The following is a 17808-nucleotide window of genomic DNA, read 5'->3' as shown; positions in this document are numbered from 1 at the left end:
CCTTACACACCAGGGCAGCAAAAAATTATTTCGGATTAGAAGTCAGGAGTCTTGAGTTTGAGTCCTAGCTCACCTGCTAAATAGCACAGTGGCCTTGACCACAAATGAGAACAGCATAATATGCCACAGGTGCAAGCCTGATCTGAATTATGCAGGTTTTAAACATGATATAGAATCTTCACAATACTGCAGCAAAATAGACTTTGGTCCTGTTTTACAGATTAGGGAAGAGAAGAAAATGGAGATTGCACAGCTAACCAGTGGTGGAGCTGGGGGTCTCAATATACCCAGATAGTTACACCTCCTAACGGAATGCTGGCCTTCCCAGTTCTCTACACCTATCCACCAACCTTGCTGACCTTCAGTGCTCACCTGTTAGGTGAGGTTTTGGCCTGGCTAGTCTCTGAGGTCATCTCCTGCTATAAAACGCTTGATTTCCAAATTCTTGGAACGAGGCAACTTCAGTTGCTAATTTGTGGGGCTCGTGAAACGCTGTTTCATCATGCACAAGGATGGATGTTATGATTTACAATGAAATGTTTGTTATTTGTAAATGCACACTTCTAAAATGCCAGAGAGTCCTTGAGAGGAGGTTAGTCTTCCTGATATCTTGTTCACACTATTAATTTGGTTGGCAAACCTTCCTTCATGGAGGGGGAAAAAATAAAAAATTGTAGCCCCGCCCCTGTCTAGTGGTTCAACAAGCAAAGGCATCTCTTGGTAATTTGTAGAAATGCAAATTCCTCCGCCTGCTCCAGACCTAGTGAGCAGGACTTTCAGAGTGGGGCTCAGCACCCTGAGTTTTAACAAGCCCTCCAGGGCCTTCCGATGCAAAAAAAAAAAAAAGTCTGAGGCCTGGTCGCTGGTGTAGGATCACTCATTTTCCACTGGGTTAGTGAGAGGCTCCTACATGCTAATTTGCAGGCTGGGTATACGTTAGTTTAATAATGAAATACCACTTGCAAATAATCATGCTTTTCTGGATGCCAGCGCCCATACAAGGGAGGACGGAACAGAAAAGAAAGGGAAATTCTGGTCGACTTGGGGAGGCAGAAGGGTGGGGCTTGAGCAGCGAGGGGACGTGGGAGGAGAGGGGAGCGGGGGATGGAAGCTGCCCGGCCTCACAATCCGTCTGGTTGGAAACATCGCGCAGCGCCCCAGCCGCAGGAGCCAGAGCCAATTACAAGTTTATATAATAGAAGAAGTCTCCCCGGCCTCCCGGCCTCCCGGCCTCCGCCCCGCCCCCGCCGGCTTGGGGGTGGGGGAGGGACCCAGGACGCAGGAGGTCTCTTTCGGGTTTACCACTCGGGCCGGGCCCGCGGCCGCGTTCTGGAAACGTCGGCGGCCTCGCGGACCTTCCAGGGAATCGGAGGAGGGGCGGCAGGGGGGCGGGGCTCGCCCCATCTAGGTCCTCCCTCCATCCCCCATCTCCCCATCCCCCCGAGCTGGAAGAGGAGGTGTCTGGGTCGCAGCCTCCCCGCCGCGCGGCGCGAACCCCCTGGCGCTTACGTGACCGCTGCCCTTCCCTGGGGGCCGGGCGCGCGGAGGCCCGGGGGAGGGGGGAGGGGGGAGGGGGGAGGGGGGACGGCGAAGGGGGTGGGGGAGGGGGACGAGGACGGCGGGGGGGGGGGGGCCGAGGGGGGAGGGCCGAGGGGCGAGGGCGTGGGGCGAGGGGCAAGTGCTGAGGGCCGAGGGGGGACGGCGAGGGGCGCGGGGGAGGGGGGAGGGGGGAGGGCCGAGGGGCGAGGGCGAGGGCCCGCCGCGCCCGCCCACGTGCCCCGTCAGATGACTGGTTCTAGGTTTGCACGGGCTCATTTACCGGCAGGCTCAAGGCTTCTAATCCGCATCCCCGATTAGTCATCCCCGAGGGACATCTGATCTCTGCGCAGCGGCTCTCGTCCGGGCCGGCGGCGTGGCTGCTGATGGAAGGGGATAGAGGCCGTGCCGCCGCCTCCGATGGGGGCCGGAACCATACTTAATGCTGAGTCAAGGAAACATCACGCGAAAAGTGCCCCGAAAGACAAGTCCCTTTTTCTAGACCAATCTCAGATTCTTCTGGGCTGGGAGCAGGGAGGCTGAGGCGGCGGAAGGAGAGGGGAGGTTGGGGGCTGTTGCATGGGTGATGACTGGCGGGCCCAGGCCGTTCAAGCCAGGCTTCAGATTTGGGGATTGCTCATAGAGGTGGCGTGTGCTCCTGCCTGTTTGGAGTGTATGTTATCACAACGATCACCCTTCAGGATTTCTCCAGTCTAGAGGGCAGCCTGGGGGGGCCAGCCCTGCCTCCATCCAGGCCTGCAGAACCCCCCAGGTGCAACCATGAATGTTGGAGGACACAGGTGTCCTGGCTGCTGAGTGAAGAAGCCCATGGCATATTAGGTGGGCTCCTACTACATGCACCAGATTGGGGGGAATGCAGAGTCACGGTCTTTGACCTGTGGATAATTCAGTCAAGATTTGTTCGGAGCCTAAATTCTATAGTCAGCCCAGTGGGAATCAACTGGGGGCTGAATCTGCAGTTCCTGGTCTTACCTTGACCAAACCCTTGCTTTGCCAGGCACACTCCAGCCTATGCACAACTTAATTGCAAGGAAGGAAGGAAAAAAAGAAAGGAGACAAGGTGTTTCTTAACAGTTAGGAAGTGGAGGGAAGACCAGTTTGTTGCTTTCACTGGCAACAGTTAACTCTGAAAGCAATTTCCTCACTTAAAAGAAAAACAAATGGAGTTGGGTGGTAGGCTTTTGAAAGGAGGAGCAGAGAGTTCGCGTTTGTGGAAACCTGGCTTTATTTACCTGTAGGGCCTTGTTAAGACACATTTGCCTTGAGATAAAAGGTTTTCTTTTGGGACGATCCCAAAATGACTTTGCCTGATTCAATTAAGCAAGGCCTAATGAAAGAATTCCAGCTTGGAGAGCTACATCATCCCACCAGGTGAGTTGTAAATACATTCTGACCAGGTTTAAGAGGCGAGCTCTTGAAAATTTAATCTATTTTAAAAATGCATATCCTTGCCACAAATTTTACAAATTGCTTTGAAGAAGATCGCTGTGCTGATTGCATGCTGAGATAATTATTCTGTATCACCACTCAGGGAACAAGATTTTTTGATAAAGACTACAGTGTCAGTCTTTGTTAATGACTTGGGAGGGGAAGGAGAGGATCCAATACAGCTGGAGCTGGTTTTATTCTCTTGCCTCTGTTCTAAAAACTCCTTACTTTCAGACTCAGGCCGTGGAAACTGGTAGAGGCTTGGTTTATGAACTTTGAACCCAATCAAGTAAGTTTGCTCACCAGTCAAGTCTCTAGTCCTCCTCATGAAGGTGAGAATCGTGATCAGAGTCTTAGCCTCTTGACTCTGAGATCAGCTGTGACTTGTGTTGCACCCACTTTCTCTCCTCAAGAACCAGAGAGAAAGCCTATGCCAGTGTGTGTTGGTTGATGGGTGCTGGTGAGGGGAGAACCCTAGCTTGGCTCTCTGCTTTGGATAATAGGGTGGTCTGGGCCCCACATGTACAGGTGTGTGACGCCTCCCCACATCCTGTGCATGGCAGATGTGGCTAATTTCTCACAGTCCTCTGTCTCACTGGGCCTGGATGTGACCTCAGAATCCTTTTTACCGCAGCATTGCTAATCCTTTCACTTGGCCATTCTTTCAATAACTTAATAAATACTTACTAGGAACCTACTGTATGCCAGCCACTGATTTGATTTAAAATATCTTTATAGATGTAGATAGATAGATGGAGAGTGCAAGCAATGCTATATGCTATAAAATAAATGAAACAGGGCAATGGTTAGTGATTGATCAGGAGGGGTATCTTTAAATATGATAGGGAGGGCTTCTTCGAGGAGGTAACATGGGAATTCATTATTCCAAGAGCCAGGAAGGAAAGCTAGACAAAAGAACAGTGGGTGCAAAGACCTTGAGGCAGAAATGATGTAATATGGCCCAGGAACTAGCCCAGGAGAGGAACCCAATGAACCACCCTGGGAAGTGGATCCATGGCATTTGAATAATTGCCTGTTTGTGATCCCCAATGCTTGGTGATTGGGCTGACGTGTGAGTTTGACCCAGCTCTGGAGACTTGGCTATTCACCTTCACCTGGGCAGCATTTCTGGTGAAGGTACAGTGGGATGGCATTTCATGGGCGACTTGTGTGCAGAAGTAATATAGTATAATGGTCACAAGAGTGGGCACTCTGGTTAGAAGATTCTGGTTCAGATCCCTACAGATGCTCCTCCTACAGATGCTCTGACCACGGAAAAAATTAATTCACATTTCCTACATCTCCATTTCGGCTAGGTCACCAAAGATTTAATTCACCCAATTTAGCAATTTACAGCACCTTGCATTGAAGAGTATTTTTTCCTGAATATTTTAAATGAATATGAATATTATTCAAAAATTCATACCCTTATTATACATTCAAAATATTTAGGAATATATTCAAGAACATATGTAACTCATCAATATATCCTTCATGAATATTACTATTTGATCAGAGAAGGGTGTATTAGAAAATAATCCCCTCCTCAGCATGACTAAATTATTTTCAGCAGTAATCACAAAATGCAATGAATAACAAAAATGGCCATAAAGGAAATGCAGATATTTCCCTCATGTTGAAATTTTCTTCAAGGCGCCTGGCTGGCTTGGTCAGAAGAGCATGCAGCTCTTGATCTTGGGGTCGTGAGTTTGAACCTCATGTTTGGTATAAAGATTATTTAAATAAATAATTTCAAAAAGAGAGTTTCCTCATATTGAATATTTGTTTGCACAATCTTGCCAGTAAAAGAGAAGAAAAATAAAACATTGTGCTTAAAAGGGGAAAAAACCTAATCTGATTATTCTTCATTTTTATATCTATTTAAGATTAAACTTTGATCCTTTGGTCACCGTCTTCTACAGTATTATTTTATGTAAGTAATTATTCAGTAACTAATACATGAATTTTAATAAAACCAAACTGTAAAAGGTACAATTTAGGCAAGTGCCCCATGGTACCACTGTTGTAACAATTTCTTTTCTGGATTTGTTCTTTAGTTTAAAGCAAACAACAATTGGAGAAGAATACATTTCAATATTGAATTCAGTGAACTATTTTAGGTACAAACTATTGCGCTCACCAATGAAAATTTGCGTTCTCCCTGTTTCTGCGATTTTAAAATTTAAAACAAATGAACACTCAAGTAGTTACACGGATTGGCAGAAGTAAGAACCTCGAGTGCCATTTTGGTCTTTATAATCAGTGTGCTATCAGTGTTTGCTTTGAATCTACAGTTGAAAGGCAGGTATTTGTAGTAGCACAGAGCTAGAATCACCAGCTGAGCCACGTCTCACTGTTATGTTACAATGACAAATTTATCGCAAAAGAAACCCCTGTAGCTTAGTTCATCTGCGGGGGACTGGCTGTAATTGGGAATTCTCCGAATTAACTTCCATGTAGAATAGAATGTTTATTAAAGGAATAAGAGTGTGTTCATTTGAAGCTTACACACATATTTCTAAAGACTCAACAGTAATTCCTATGATTTTTTCAGAACATAGACCAGAAAACCTTTTTTGGAGAGGAGGGGGATGTATTTTATCACTGACATTATTTAGCGCTGCCAGGACATGGCATTGTAAAGAAAAGACCAGCTTTTAGTTGGTTTTATTATTGCTTTTAAATTCTCTACAATGTACCCTTCTCACCGCCTGGCCCTCAGTACACCACTGTACTTAAGAACCAGTGACATAATTATTCTTTATAATTGTGATCCCTGGCATAACAGGTATCACAAGTCCTCAGAAGTAGTGGGTTGTCTGGGCTAAAGAGATTTCCCCTAAGAAGGGATCTTTAAAAAGATATATAATTGAATATAGTCCACATACCACAAAATTCACCCTTTAAAGTGTACAATTCTGGGGACCCCTGGGTGGCTCAGCGATTTAGCGCCTGCCTTTGGCCCAGGGCATGATCCTGGAGTCCTGGGATCGAGTCTCACATTGGGCTCCCCGCAGGGAGCCTGCTTCTCCCTCTGCCTGTGTCTCTGCCTCTCTCTGTGTGTCTCTCATGAATAAATAAATCTAAAAAATGTACAATTCAGTGGTTTTAGTATTTGCACAGAGTTATAGAACCATCATCTCTAATTTCAGAACATTTTCATCAACCCTAAAAGAGACCCCGTGGTCATGAGCAATCACTCTAGGTTTCCCCACTCTCCCAGCTCCTGGCAACTACTGATCTGCTTTGTGTGATCAGCTCTTGAGCTGAGCCCTGATGGATGAGGAGAGGTCAGTTCGTCAAGCAGCGAGGACCAGAGCATTTCTGGCAGATGACAGTTAAGGATAGCATATAGTGGAGGGATGTACAGGCAAGGAATTCACGGGGGACCTATGTGGGCATAACCTAGCATATGAGGGAGAGTGGGCCAGATCATGCCACATGCCATGAAGGTCATGCTGCCTACCAGAGCGACTTGGCTTCTCTTGGTGGCAAGGGACCTGCGGGTCTGACACAGACATTTCCACCTGGTGCACATTCAGCAGACGGTGAATGATGGAATGAGTAAATACATCTCTCATGCCCTTTTAAAGCATCATAAAGGATTGTCTTACTTTAAATATAACATGAAGTTGGACATACGAGAGACATATATGTGTGCACCCCCCCCCAGTCATAGTACAATCTTACTGTTTTGTAGAAATATGTTTGGACTTTTATACTAAGCAAAGAGCTGAACTAAACTTGGAAATCAGCTGTGGCTCAGTGGTTGAGCATCTGCCTTTGGCCCAGGGCATGATCCTGGAGACCTGCGATCGAGTCCCACGTTGGGCTCCCTGCATGGAGCCTGCTTCTCCCTCTCCCTGTGTCTCTGCCTCTCTTTGTGTCTCTCATGAATAAATAAAAAATCTTTAAAAAAAAAAAAAAAAAGGAAATCAGCTGTAATTTATCTTCTCAGGAAGCACTAACCCCAAACTTGGAATTTCTTGTTGAGGTTTGACAGAGTGGAGGCTGGAAATCAGACTAAGGCTATGGGGTTGGTAGAGATTCAGAACAAGCTCTTTGTCATTTTAGTTTCTTCCTGTTGACTAAAACTGTTTTTTTCCCAATTGAAATGTAATAAATCTACTTGATTCTTCTCCTGGGAAGGTTGGGATAGCTCATTTAGGGGGCCAGACCCAGACCAAATATCTGGGTCCTCCTGTTTCTGACTATTCCATTCCATGTCCCTGTGATCACTTGCCCATGTAGTCTGCCAGTCTTGTTATGCAAATATGTGCAATCTTGTGCTCCCCTTTCAGGAAAGGTAGCATACATACTGTTCCAGAACTTGCTTTGTCCACTTACTATACTATGGAGAATTTTCCATATTAGAATATAAAAAGACCCTCATTTTTAAAAAATATTTTATTAATTTATTCATGAGAGACACACAGAGAGAGAGAGAGGCAGAGACACAGGCAGAGGGAGAAGCAGGCTCCATGCAGGGAGCCCGACATGGGACTCGATCCTGGGACTCCAGGATCAGGTTCCGGGCTGAAGGCAGCGCTAAAACACTGGGTTACCGGGGCTGCCCACCCTTCATTGTTTTTAAAAGATTTTATTTTTAAGCCATCTCTACACCCAACATGGGACTCGAATCTACAGCCTTGAGATCAAGAGAGTTGCATGTTCCACCAACTGAGCCAGCCAAGCGGTGCCATTTTTAAATATATGATTATCCATTTAACCACTTTGCTACTGGTGGACCCGAGATGCGGATCCTTTTTTTCTGCATATAAATACTGTTAGAGTGATGAATCTTGTCCTTGCATACGTATGTAATGTGCAACTGTGGGGAAGTTCCCAGAGCTGGGATTGCTGGGCAGAGGTAGCGCATTTGTCATTTTGATAGGCTGTTGAATACAAGATTGCCTCCCCCTGCCAAGAGTTGAACCATTTTGCATTTCCGCCAGTTCGGTTTACTCACAGCCTCCCCAGTAGAATATGTTCTCAAACTTCCGGGTTTCTCCAAACTGCTCAGTGAAAAATGCTACATCAGTATAGTTTTAAATTGCATTGTTTTGTTAAACATCTTTCATAAATGTATGAGCCGTTTGTGTGTATGTGTGTGCATGTGTGTACCTGGTTATGCGTAGTAAATTAAACTCTTTAAATCTTTTCCTATTTTCTATTGAATTATCAGTTTTTCATAGTCTCAATTTCTAGGAGCCTTGTATCTAGGATGGAGGTATGAGTTGCAGATATTCCGCCCCCCATTTGTTATCTCTTTGCTGTGCTATTTTTTCCTCTCTAGAAGCTTTTTATTCTTATATAATAATTTTGTGATGGCTCTGGTCCTTTAAATCATAGGCAGACCTTTTCTACACCGAAGTTTCAAAGAAATTTTTAAAAACATTTTCTTCTTAGGCTTTTCATTTTTCACATTTAAATTTTGATTCACTTGGGGGTTATGTGCAATGAGAAGGATGGACCCAGCTATATCTTTTTTGGATGTTTATCCATTTGTCCTAATACCATTTATTAAAATGTTAACATTGCCTCCACTGTAGTGAGATGCCACTGATATCAGAAATCAAATTCCTGCATGTCGCTGGGTCTGTTTCTGGGTTTTCTGTGCTTCCATTGGTGTGTCTGGCTATTTGGCCATTCCCACACTATTTTAATTATTGAGGCGTTACAGTATGTTTGATCTGGTGGGTTCCCTTCTCATTGCACACTCCCTTTTCACAGTTTTTTGGCATAGTCTAGCTTATTTGCTTTTCCCATCTAAATGGTAGAATCGGCTTGTCTAATGGCAGAATAAAGGAGTTGGTATCTTTTTCAGGCTTATATTAAATTTCTGCTGTGTTTTTTTTTTTCCTGCTGGTTTTTTATTGATTCATTCACCCCTTAACTGCAGCTGTCTATCTACACACAGGAGCTCTTTGTTTGCTCTGCTGAATTTTTTTCCAGACCAAATCCATTCCTTGAGCCAGGTCTATATGAGGTTCCCCCTACCTTCTTCATATTATATTCCAATATACCTGCAAAGCTTGTGGACATAGTCATTGTTTCTTCTGTGTTTCTGGCATCCCTTCCATCACTGTCCACCTTTGGACTTTCCTACTGTTGGGGAGTCAGACCCAGGGAAAGAAAATGAGAAAGGGGTGCCTCCTAGTTGGCTTCCCCTAGAAGTTTCTACCTCACAGGTTTTTCTCCCTGCTAAACTCCCCCTCCACATGAATCAGGAGAACAGAGCAAAGTTGCTCCTGGGAAGCTGGGAAGGCCACTGTCTCTTCCAAATTGCCAGTAAGACCAGGACTAAGATGTTCCCCCTTTTCTTACCAGGGCAATATGATATATGATTACAGGATGATTGGAAAAACTTAAATGGAGAATGTATGAAACCAGATTTATTGTGAGGTCCTTGTGTCAAAGGGAATCTTTGATAGCTGTGTTCTTTCGATGCTACTCTTTTTCTCTCTTTAGATACCTGCTTGGGTCTCTAGACAAGATGACACCCCAGGGATGGTGGCAGCTGGGAATCTAGGTAAGGAGCCCTTGATTACAGACTTTGTTTGGGTTTTCTTTGGTTTGTCATGCATAGTTACTGCCCTGACAAGCATATTCTCCTAAGCCCTTGCAGGCAGGAGCTGGTTACCTTTGCTTCTCCATCCCCCAAACTGTCACAGTGCTCAGGGCCCAACCAGTCATTCCTTTGATTGATCTATAGACGTCAATTCATTTTAGTCAGGCATTTTCTTGAATTAAGAAGGATCCCATCAGTAATCCCATTTATGGGAGTCTGTGTGGTCTGTTACTTGCTGACTTAGTTCAGAAACTTCTGCTAAAAACATGTCCTGTGCCTGCAGCTATCAATTAGCTCATGCTCTGGCATATCCTCAGATGTCTGTGACATCACCTCCACCTGACAGCAATGCCTTCTCTTTAGAGTGTTTGCCACATCTCTCGACCTCCCCTCAAATCCTGTTTTCAGAATTGTATGATGCTTGGGTCCTTCCTAGGAGTGGTCGGTTCAGAGAATTTGGGCCATCTGTCAAAGCCTGCTTTGCCTGATGGGTCTGGGATGCACAGGGCCCCAGGAATATTGGACAGGTGCTTTGCTCACACCTAGGGAGACCTGATGGTCTATGGTGGCAAAGACATCGTAATCACCACTTGGAGTTTTAGTTTTCTGAATTTCACAGGGCTTCAAAGCTCCACCAGCTCGGTGTTCACAGGTAGCCCTTCCCCTCCAGGATATGGGAAATGTGAGAGGGTGAGCAGGACAAGGTAAACAGGTAAAGAGGACAGCCACATGGCTCTTTTGCCTTTTGCAGGCAAGAGGATGAAACAGCTGACATCTGCTTAGGGCGTGGGAATCCTACTATACTGGAAGCCTCTGATAAAGTAAACCAAAACATTTCATTAAAATTCATTTCCTTTTCTCACATCTTACTGAAAACAGAAAAATATTTCAACCTTGGCATAGCCACTGAATTATTCATCTGAAAATTAAAAACAAAAAACAAAACAAAACTTTGATGCGACACAGACTGGATCCCCCTTGCCCTTTGCTTCTTGCCATCCCCTTCCTCTGAAATGAGGCTGGGGTCCTGGTTCCCCCCATGGCCAGGGCCAGGGGCAGGGGCGGGGGCGGGGGGGGGGGGCAGATTCTCTGTTGTCCTCTCATGGGAGCAAAGCCTGAACACCAGCCGTGGCTGCCAGTCACCAAGGACTATTATGTTACCATGAACCCTGGACCAACAGAACTCGGGGGGGGGCATGGGGAGCCCAGACTGGGACACACCAGGGAGGTGCAGGCACTAGCTCAAGGAGAATGCCTCTCATTGCTCCCTTACTTATATCAGGAGGAAAGCTTGGGGCTTGTCTATACTTCCACTGCCAGCTGAGAGCTCTGGGACTGATCTTCTGTGTTGCCCTTTGCCTCTTCTCCCTGGAGGCTGATGCTAAGAGAGGCAGCTCAACACCTGGGATGCTCACTCCCACAGCATAGGGAGTGGGGCGGTTAGGAACCCTATGACTGTCCGCTGCATGCCCTCTCTTGGGTTGTCCATTTGCGACTTGTCTTCCATTTCAAGGCTGCCTTTGCTGCTCATTTTAAGCAGATGGCATTTACCAACCAGTCAGTGGGAGGAGACTTTTGACTGCATTTCCCCCAGGTGCCACTGCTGCCCCCTGCAGGCTAGCTGCCCCATTGGGTTGTGACTGGGATTTCCATCAGTATCCCTAAATACCTGCCTTCTGTGCCTTTCTAGAAGCAGGAAGCTTCCTTCAGGAGCTCTGCTTCTATGATGACTATGTTTTCTGAACCTCAAACTAAAACATGTAGGTATGAGAACTCTTGAGGTGTTCAGGGAAGTGAATTTTTGAAAATTGGGGCCGTCCTGGGAAGCTGGTGGCTGCCCCTCTGCTTGGGTGGCCTAGAGCTTTCCAGCAACAGACTTCCTTTTTGGATATGGTCAGACTAGTTGCACATCTTGCCATTCTGTTTGTTTTCATAAGTTTCTGTCTCATGGGATTCTCTTATTTCAGTTACCAGAAAATATTTTGTAAATAAGCATTGAGACTTCTTCCATTGAGGGCCCACATACATTGGAAGTTCTGAGTTAACCAGACAGGAGAGAGGCAGAAAGCCATATTCACATATCTTAAAGAAGAGGGAGGAGGGGTACTGTTATTGGCAAATAGATCACCCCTCCCCACCAAAGAAAAACAGTCTAATTATGCAGCGTGACTGTCAACGTTGATTAGATTATCCAGAAGGTACTCAACTTGATTTCATTTTATGGCACAAAGAAAGCCTAAGGGGGAGGCGAGTTTCTGGCTTCCCCTAAAATGCTCATTCACTGGCTGTAAACTGTTTTGTGAGTGGAGGAGTCTAAAAGTGAACGTGTGATCCACGCCAGGGGTGTTGGCAGCCGTGACCAGGGTCTTAAGGTGAGAGAGCTGGGGCAGCAGGGGGAAGGAGATGGGGGTTTCAGGGAGTGAGTGGGACGAGCCTTAGAACAAGGAAAGCAGAGGTGGAGGCAGAGTCAAGGGCTGGGACCAGCTGAGAAGGCCATGTCTGGATGCTTGGAACAAAGCTTGACTTAGCCCTGACAGTACGCTGGTGCTGGAACAGGTAGATTTGTTTGCTTGGGCTGCCAGACTAGGGGCCTTTTTCTTTTTTTCTTAATGATTTTATTTATTTATTCATGAGAGACACAGGGAGGCAGAGGGAGAAGCAGGCTCCCTGTGGGGAGCCCGATGTGGGACTTAATCCGGGGACCCTGGGATCACACCCTGAGCCAAAGGCTGATGCTCAACCACTGAGCCACCCAGGCATCCCTTACAGACTGAGGTTCTTAAACAACAGACAGTTGTTGCACGGTTTTGGAGACTAGAGGTCTAAGATCAAGGTGTTGTCTGGTTTAGTTCCTTCTGAGAGCCATGAAGGGAATCTGGGCCATGCCTTTCCCCCAACTTATGGCGGCCAGCAAGCTTTGGCACTCCTTGACTTATAGACACATCATCCTGATCTCTGCCTTTATGCTCACATGGCACCCCAATTTCCCTTTTTCCTAAGGGCACAAGTTATATTGAAGTCAGGTCCCCAGGGCAGCCCAGGTGGCTCAGTGGTTTAGCGCCACCTTCAGCCCAGGGCATGATCCTGGAGACCCAGGATGGAGTCCCACATCAGGCTCCCTGCAAGGAGCCTGCTTCTCCCTCTGCCTGTGTCTCTGCCTCCCTCTCTCTGTCTCTCATAAATGAATAAATAAAATCTTAAAAAAAAAAAAAGTCCGGTCCTACCTAGTAGAGTCCAAGGTGGGACCCTGCTTCAGTATGACCTCCTCTTAATTAATTACATCTGAAAGATCCTATTTCCAATTAAGGTCACATTCCCAGGTAACTGGGCTTAGGACTTCAACATACACATTTGGGAGAGGGGTGGAGACACAGTTCAACCTGTAACACTAGGTACAGAGGGTAAGGCAAGCCCAGATGCGGCCTGGGGGCGGGGGGTGGTCCCAGGCAGGCATAAAGGAACCTGGAAGGTCTTTGGACACTGGAGGATCAAGGAAACAAGAGGGCGTGGTTGAGGCAGGGATGAAGACAGGGCCCATGCTCAGCGCTGGAGGTGGCCTGGTTTGTGCTCACTCCCCAACAGATGGTGCTCATTGGCATGGAGAGAGATGTAGCCTAAGGAGTAGCCCCAGCATCAGCAGCCTCAGGCTGCTCCTGATTGGGCACCTAGTGTCCCTTGCTCCACAGCCCTACCGACTTTGTCTCAGGTCCCTATTCTGTCATGGGAATCAGGGGGTTTGGTTCGCTCCCTGGAAACTTGGTGGCAGTGAAGAATGAATGTTGGTCTGGGCTCTTGGTGAAAGTGGCTGAAACTATTAGCTGTCCCCCAATGTCCATTCTCCTTTCCTTTCCATGGTAATAAAGTTCCTGATTTTTAGCCAGGTGTCTATGAGTCTCTGGAATAAAAACAACATTTGGGGGATCCCTGGGTGGCTCAGCGGTTTGGTGCCTGCTTTTGGCCCAGGGCATGGTCCTGGAGTCCCAGGATTGAGTCCCACATCGGGCTCCTGGCATGGAGCCTGCTTCTCCCTCTGCCTGTGTCTCTGCCTCTCTCTCGCTCTATGTCTATCATGAATAAATAAAAAAAAATAAAATCTTTAAAATATATATCTATATTTGCCAGCCTTCCTGTAGCTCTGTGCTCATGCGACTAAGTTCTAACCAATGGAAACAAGCAGAAACTCTGGGAAAATTTAGGCTTTGGAGAACCTTCTGTGCAGGGACACCTTCCTTTCTCCTCTTCTCCTTCTCCCTCCTCTCCCCCCACCTTTTCCCATAGCTCTCTATTATTGAACACTGAGTATGAGTCTTTATGCATTTTACATACATTAGCTCCTTGTTTCTCAGAATCTTAGGAAGTCAGTGTTCTCATCGTCTCTGTTTTACAGATGAGGAAATTAAGGTGCACACCTGACACTTGCCCTTCTTTCTTTGTTTTACTTCATTCCTTTCTTTGTCTGATAGATGAAGAGTCCTAACTGACCCAAGAGATTAATTACTTAGGGAGGGATGACTTCTACTAGGGATTTAGCTCACTGGCTCTTCAAGTTGCTAGCTAGAATGTGGCATTGTTGCCTGCCACTTTTTTTTTTTTTAAGATTTTATTTATTCATGAGAGACACAGAGATCCTGAGGATCTCTGAGTGCCTCTAGCAAAGACTGCTTACCAGAGTGATTTGCTCTTCTTCCTGAGCATACAGCTAGACTAGATTCCTCAACCTCCCTTGTAGCTTAGAATAATTTCCAGCCAGGGGCACCTGGGTGGCTCAGTTGATTAAGCATCCGACTCTTGGTTTTGGCTCCGGTCCTGATGTCAGGGTTGTGAGATCAAGTCCTATGTTGGACTCCACAATTGTAGAGAGTCTACTTGAGATTATCCCTCCCTCCCCACCTTCCTCTCTCAAAAATAAATAAATACATATTTAAAAAATATTAGTTTCCAGCCAATAAAATTTGAATGGAATTCTGCATGTGGCCCAATAGGCTCCATGCTCCCTCCTCTGTGCTCTTTCTCCGTCATCTGGCCATCTGCAGACAGATGGCAAAACCACACGATGGAGGAAATCCTTGTCCACGATTCTCTGGCTACATTCCTTAAAGAGATTTATTTAACCAATAGTGAGTAGAGCCAACAAGAGGCCAGACCCCTGGGGAGGAAAGATGCCTGCTGATGAGGAACACTGACATTGCATGGTTAAATCGCCAGGGAAGCGGCTTTTATTGTGTTAAGATGTTCACATCCGGGGACTTGCTTGTCACTGCAGCCAGTACTGACCCTAACATAGTCCTTAAGACCATCGTGGAATAGACAGGCCATACTAACCCACATTGGAACAATTATATGAGAAAGATGCAAACCACTCTGCTTGCACTTCCTGCAAATTCTATACCTTTTGTAATCCCTGTGTGTTGAGATGCTCTGCTAAACACAGGTGAATCTAATCTTATAAGAGAGTGTGACAATTATGTTGGTCCTTCTAGACATTGCCTACCTTTGCTTTGTGCCTCTTCTTGGTTCCAGTGTATGTCTGACTATGACCCTTGAGGTTTCCAACAATTTTAGTTTTGCCAGCTTGAACCCTCAGAGCCTCCGAAATACCACTTACTCCAAGGATGCCCTTTAGTACCTCCAGCCAAGGTTACTTTGGGTAACCAGCCCTCTGTCTAGAAGGGTTGGGTACCTGGACATGCAAAAATCCACACAAACCTGAAAGGTGACTCAATTAGCAAGTGGGTGATGACTTACACCCAGTATCTATGATAGCAGCCTTTCAGCTTATGATCTTCCCAGTAGATGCCTTAAGTACCTGATCTCTGCAACTTTATGGATTAAAAAACAAATAATCTGTTTCACTAAGTCTTCAACATTCCATATGGCTCAAAGCTAGTCTTGCTTATGGTAGGGTGACTAGGACACTTGACATGAGCCAGACTAATGTTTACATCTAGGCCTTAAAAATCTCAGTTTCTAAGAGTATAGAAAGGACCCTGGTGCTGGAAGCTTGGACTGAGCATTTTAATGGTGTTTCAACCTCCCATTTCGCACCGAATGCCATGAAAACAGCTATTAACCACCTCTTATCCTCTGAACTGCCACCATATTGAGACCTCAACCCTTGAGAAATCTTGTCTGACCCGTAAGTGGGAATAAATGCTCATGACTCTAGAACCCTCCCAGGAACCAGACATCATGGAGCCCTGGAAGGGCTCCCAATATCCCTTTGTTCTACATGTCAGCCACTAGGAGAGTGGTGGAGAGATTTCAGACAGACCCAAGTTTGAATCTCAACTTTGTCAAGCTATTAGATACGGGAGTTTTTCTGAGTTGTACCATTCCTCTTGTACTGTTTCCTCATCTGCAAAATGGGGCATATTTCTATCTTATGAGGACTAGACATATCAAATGTAAACCCTCTGTAAATGTAGTTATTCTTGGAAATGAGGGAAATCCTCTTGCCGGTGAGTTCTGGCTGTCTTGGTGCTGGTCGGCCTTCATTCTCCTTCTCCATCTGGAAGCACAGGGCTCAGAATCCCATCCCTGCCACTTAACAAGTCATGTGACTTGTTTGATTGAATTTCTTTTCTTTTCTTTTCTTTTCTTTTCTTTTTGGATTGAATTTCTTTAAACTGTTTCCTCATCTTGAGCATGGGGATGATAACAGTACCAGCCCTGTAGCACTGTTGCAAGAATTAAGTGAGTTAAACTATATGAGGCAGGTAGAGCAGAGTTGGAGGTATCCGTTAAATTATTGCTAGAGGAAGGGATTACCTACTGGTTCATGTTGTCTCCCCTTTTGGGCTAAAAGCTCTTTGGGGCTTGAAACCTTATCTCTCTACCAGCCACACACTCCCATTTGCTGCTGAATCTAGTCCTTGGGATGCTCAGTCTCATTCCATGGACTCGCTGGCTGCTCGTGGTGAGGAAAGGGCAAGCTGTGACCAGTCTATGAGGCGGTGAACCTTTGGCCACACACTCAGCCTGTGAGCCGTAGGTCTCATCTCTGAAGCAGACGGAGAAGCTGTGCCTGCAACACTGGTCCATTTTGTTACCAGAAAGAAGTCTTCCTGTGAGTACAGAGAATGGTGCAGGATCTGTTCTTAAATGTTTCTCATTGACTGTTCTTATTACAGGCTCCAGAGTTAGTGTATAATACAGGTCTCTAGCTCTCCTGTTTCAAGCCAACCTCCCAGGAAAAGGATGGAGGGAGGAAACCATCCTGTTTGGGGTTTGGATAATACCACTGCCAGAGTCTCAGGTAATCTCAGTGACATGTGACCAGATGACATATGGCACTCATCTCCATGCCCACAGCATGATTGATATTCCATGATAGTAGGAGTATCTCCTTATTCTGATTCCCTACCCCTGCCTGGAGCCTGCCTTCACCCCGTTGTCTCCAGGGAAAGACCACTCTGGCATCTGGCTCCGAGCTGTCACAGATAGGTGTTCCTCTTGATCCAGCAGAGTGGTAGGAGGCCAACCACCAGCCAGGGAGCATGTGAACAGGACCAGGCTTGGCCTTCTCAGCGTAAGGGCCCAGAGCTGAACCAGGCAGCCCCAGAGTGGGGAGCTGGGCTTCTGCCCAGCCAGTTTCCTGTGGGCACAGGCGAAGCCATCACGGTGATCTGTATTCACATTTGCATCCATCATCGTGTATTTTCTGAGCATATACAGCATCGGGAGCTGGGATTGCCTTCTGCTTTTCCCTGTGTGAGGGCTCACACCACCCAGGCCTACATTAGGAGCCTGAACATTCAGATGGTGCTTCCCCATTATGTGCCTTCTGCTTTCAAAGAAGGAAACACGGCCAGAGCCCCCACATTGTGTTCCCAGTATAAGGATTGAACATGTTCATGCTCACAATCTCCGATGAGCACCTGGAGCCACACCTTCTCAGGATTTGCCATCTTCAAGAACTACTTGATTTCTAATTTATAAGTCAGTAATCCAATTGAACGGCTAGGTCCTACCATCCTTGTTCTAGGCACGGGGAGTGCAAAGGAACTGGGGGTGAGGAAGACCCACAGGAAACAGCCACAACACATATCATTAAATAAAAAAATGTGACCAGCCTCGATTACAAGGGTTGTCACCCATCCCCTGTCAACAGGCACACAGCCCCCCTTGCCTGAACCATGGGGCACTGAATAGCAGCTTGTCTAGTTGAGGTGCTGGGGAATTTATCAAAGCCCACCTTAATGAAAAAGGCAGGACCACCTACCATGAACTTTTCTGTGTGACTTCATTCTTCA

The 17808-nt window shown here is 46.3% G+C and overlaps 1 long non-coding RNA gene across 2 annotated transcripts; it reads left to right on the top strand.

The window, feature by feature from the left end:
* The first annotated feature begins 1760 nt into the window (after window positions 1-1760).
* Window positions 1761-17342, top strand: LOC112922163 (uncharacterized). Of its 2 annotated transcripts, XR_003235403.2 has the most exons (5): window positions 2136-2376; window positions 2796-2928; window positions 3220-3317; window positions 9457-9517; window positions 16687-17342. It is a non-coding gene; the product is annotated as an uncharacterized lncRNA (long non-coding RNA). The 2 variants fall into 2 exon arrangements; XR_011997079.1 differs by lacking the exon at window positions 3220-3317 and having other exon boundaries at window positions 1761-2376.
* The last annotated feature ends 466 nt before the right edge of the window (window positions 17343-17808 follow it).

This window comes from Vulpes vulpes, chromosome 14 (genome assembly GCF_048418805.1).
Source record: "Vulpes vulpes isolate BD-2025 chromosome 14, VulVul3, whole genome shotgun sequence".
Lineage (NCBI taxonomy): Eukaryota > Metazoa > Chordata > Mammalia > Carnivora > Canidae > Vulpes > Vulpes vulpes.
Note: the sequence above shows the minus strand (reverse complement) of the source record. Positions and strands in the feature narration are given on the sequence as shown.